Raw genomic sequence first — 4070 nt, forward strand, 5'->3', positions numbered from 1 at the left:
GTCACAAAATGTTAAATTTACCTCAGAAAGCCATGAAATGACCATAACCTATATTGTATGCAATACAAATGTCTTATGCCACTATGTCTTATTTTTATAAAGCATAAAGAAAATTCTACCTCTAATTCTATTTGGGAATAATAATTTTCGGACTATTTGCAAATAACGTGTAGTTTGCGTCAGATATATCATTAGTCTCGTCTCGGGATTCTTCCTGTTAGTGAATAAATGCATCCGCTTTAAACATGTTTCGTAGTGGTCTTGTGGTAGTGCTCATAGTGTCAAAGGTTTCAGGTTCTAATCCGCCCTCAAATTTTTTTTCTTCATTAAAATCAAAGATGTTCAATGAATGTATATTAAGAGCATGGACACGTTTGTGGGCCTTTTGTTTAGTGATTTCACCGGAAAGAATAGAGTCCCCATCATGGCATTAAGTTATTTTAAGTGCTTTGTCTGTGTGAAGGCTGCACGAGACAAGAGAACGAAAACCCCGCCTGCTTTGATTTGATTGGCCATCTCAGTCATTTTTGATATCGACGAGCGCCGAGGCAGAACCAACACAGTCTCACTCCCACTCGTCACATATTGACGCTTGGTCAGGACCCCTCGTCGTCACTTTTTTACGTACAGGGTACCCCTTGAAAGGCATTTTTCGACGTTAAGGGTACTGCAGTGATTCCAATGAGACACCTTTGGCGTCATACACAGACGTGTTGGGCATGTGAATGTTATCATGATGTAACTATTTATTGGGTTATAATTTTTCCATTATGACATGTTGGAGTATGATTCTCAATTTAATCAGCCAGCATTATTTTATTTACATTTATTGATTTGTATTTACGCTATTCAGACACGTTTGAAAGTAGCCCAACCCCGCCCCTTAACCTACCCATTTGCGTTATATGATATAAAACACAGAATATAACAGACAACATGCACACTTTATTGAAAAATGTCAAGTATTCCAACTGTTCCGAGGCCAAACGATTGATTTGTGTGAAGAAAAGACCCAAAAGCGATCTGCGTTTCCCTCCGCACCCCGGCGTCATATTGAAGACGCCACAGGCACGGCCATACCCTCAGCGTCAGTCTATAGACGAACTGGGAACTCCATTGCTTTCAATGGGAAACCTTTGCCGGTATTCTATCGGTATGAAATCTCGCTGAAGAAGTCTCATTCAGAATACATCGCGATGTTTGGCATCAGTGCACGTAGGCCACATGTTGGTGAGTAGCCATGAATATTTGATATAAAGTATTTTCTGTCGTTATTGATCAGATTATGTTCAGTCACTGCATTATATCTTTCATTTCCACTCAGGCTTCGCTTTTCTTTGCTTTCTAAATCAACACACCTTGCTAATAGGGCGATTAAACACTGTCACGTGACGTGCTATAGACCTTTTAAACAGTTATTCATATTTAATAATAACAACTAGTGTAGTTCCAACGTGGCATTTGTAGTAGAAGCACAATAAAAACAACCTTAGTTGTAATGTGATGATTGTTGTAAATAGACAGTATCCACAACACTTACCATGCTTTTTAATGCCTTTTAATGTAAAATCCAAATATTGTGATGTAAATAGTACTTTGTCCTGTATATAATGTATCTGTTATATATTATGACTTTTTCTCTTTTTTTTTTTTTTACCTGAAACGACCAAAAGGGCCTTTCGGACTCAGTCAGCCCATTCTTGTTCATGGAAAAGTAATGGAGAAGACCGAAAGCAGCAACAGCAAATATTTGCAATGGTAAGTATGTGTTGGTTTGAACTCTTTATCAAGCATTTGTTGTTTCTTAAACATATTCTTACAAACCCCATGGCTCAATCAGTGAGAACATGTTCTCAAAGTCTTAATAATTCACAAGATTTAACAAGCTGTCATTCATATGATACTCGTACATATTTGTACAAATACTCATACATAATCCTGCAGCTTTTACTCCGACTCCTGCCATTGGCTACAGCCTCAATTCCTGTACATATTTATCATGATTTTTGTAAATCAGTTGCTCCCCTTCTTGGAAAGCAGTCCCAGAAAGAAAAGTTTATATTAGGTCCAATGTATTCTTTAAAATGATTACAAATTGGGCCATTGGGGAGGTCTCTTCACACCTCATGACCTACCTCTGTTTGCAAGAGCGGAAATGCTCACATAACATAAGATATTCAATTATTTTGTCATCAGTTGCACTGCTGATAACGTCCCGTTTGCATGTAAATAATTTACGTGATCAAAAGATCAAGTAAATAATCAACATTTTTAAACAAATTCATATGTGCTACTAAAAATATACTTTTAATAATGGAAATGCACACCTATCAGTGAACTTGTTTCATAAATGTATTTAACATTTAATTATGCAACACTTTTTAAAGAAAGAAACAGTTATGTATGAAATCACAACTTGCATGCAATGTAATGAAATTTCCTTTCTTTCTGTTTTGTAGGATTACTTGCAGATTACTTTTATGAGCCAACCCTCACAAGAGCTACTAGTTAGTTGTAGTGAATCTTGCCGTAATCAGGTAAATAATATTTTTAGTATATCAGTATTTACTCATGAAATGTTCCCCTGAATTGTATGTAAATTCATTTTATTGTAACTGTCTTAATGTATATGTTTCAAAAACATTAGTAATTGCACATAGAGTAAGTGAGACTTTCTTGTTTTACAGCAGAGAAGAAAGACCAGACCCTTATATCGAAGCAAGCTAATCGAATAAGTCCTTTGTTTAGGGTGAGGAAGGAACATGGCCATCTTGTGCCCAAAGACGACAGAAAAGTGCGCAAGTCCATTGGTATGTCTTGTATTGATGTATTGTCTTGCTTTAATATGTAGTACAGAATTTGATGTTGATCTCTCAAAGGACAGCTGTGATCATTCTTTCTATACTCTGATAAAATACACACCATTATTCATGTCTAAATCTTTTTATAACTCCTAAAATGAGCAAATTAGGTTCTGTATCTTGGATTTATCTAAAATGGTAAATATTTGTTTCCCTTTTTGATACAATTATTATTAAAATGATTGCCTTTTAGCCTAAAGGCTGGAACACTTTTGGCCTTCAATTCTTAAAAATGGCACCGTCTGTTTGTCTTAGATAAAAGCAGACATGTATTGAAGGGTTAAAAAAAAGCATTTAGTTGGTATAAACTCCAGGTATTTCTCTATTGTTTTGTAGACCATGGGTGGTTCTGTGTAGCTTTGGAAGATAATGAGTTGTGGCATATATTAGAAATCAAATATTAAATGTTCTTTGAATTATGTGAAATATCTGGTTAGTTTTTTGGCTTGAAACAAGGCTTTATACTCCACAGACTAAAACACATTGCATTTGTGTTTTAAGATGGATAGCAAGAGAAGGCACACACTTCAGAAGATTCTACAGGAAAAGACTAATGTGCAGCCAAGGAGGAATACAAGAGGCAAAAACTCCAGTCTCTGAGAACTATGCATGGCCATGGGTGCTTCATAAGCATGGTAAGTCTTGTGCCTCTGTACCTATTGTATTGCCTTATTTGAACAATTTTACATTGTGCAGGCTATCACAAGTGATGCTCTTGAAACAAGTGACAGAAGAGTATGTTGTCTTAAAAGAAATCTAGCATCACTGGCAAAGGCTAAGAAGAGACCATGCCTTTCTAAAATATATTTTTAAAGATCTGCTGTTTAAAAGGTTGCTGTTGATATGGGTAAAATATTTTTTGTCAGTACTTGGCTAATATAATGTGCTGCAATATTATATACATAATGCTTCAATGTGTATATTATATAATGTACTGACTGCGGCTTTGTAAATTTAAATTAGGAATGGGCAAATCTGGGCCTTTTGAAATGGAGAGTTTACCTCCAAGACTAATCGAGCATGCCTGGAATTTGTAACTAAAGTCTTCAGGTTTACTTATAGATAATTATAGGCAGGTGGGTTTGAGGTTGGAGCTAAATCTGCAGGACAGTGGACACTGAGGGCCAGAGTAGCCCACCACTGCTTAAATCATGCAGAACATATGCTAACCTGACTACATTAAACTTAATTTGAATTGTGTTTTTTCTT

General features: G+C 35.9%; 1 long non-coding RNA gene across 1 annotated transcript; it reads left to right on the top strand.

The window, feature by feature from the left end:
• The first annotated feature begins 1666 nt into the window (after positions 1–1666).
• On the top strand, positions 1667–2810 carry LOC307134441. Its single transcript, XR_013817569.1, has 3 exons — positions 1667–1758; positions 2460–2537; positions 2688–2810. It is a non-coding gene; the product is annotated as an uncharacterized lncRNA (long non-coding RNA).
• The last annotated feature ends 1260 nt before the right edge of the window (positions 2811–4070 follow it).

Source organism: Gobio gobio (genome assembly GCF_949357685.1).
Source record: "Gobio gobio genome assembly, chromosome: 11".
Lineage (NCBI taxonomy): Eukaryota > Metazoa > Chordata > Actinopteri > Cypriniformes > Gobionidae > Gobio > Gobio gobio.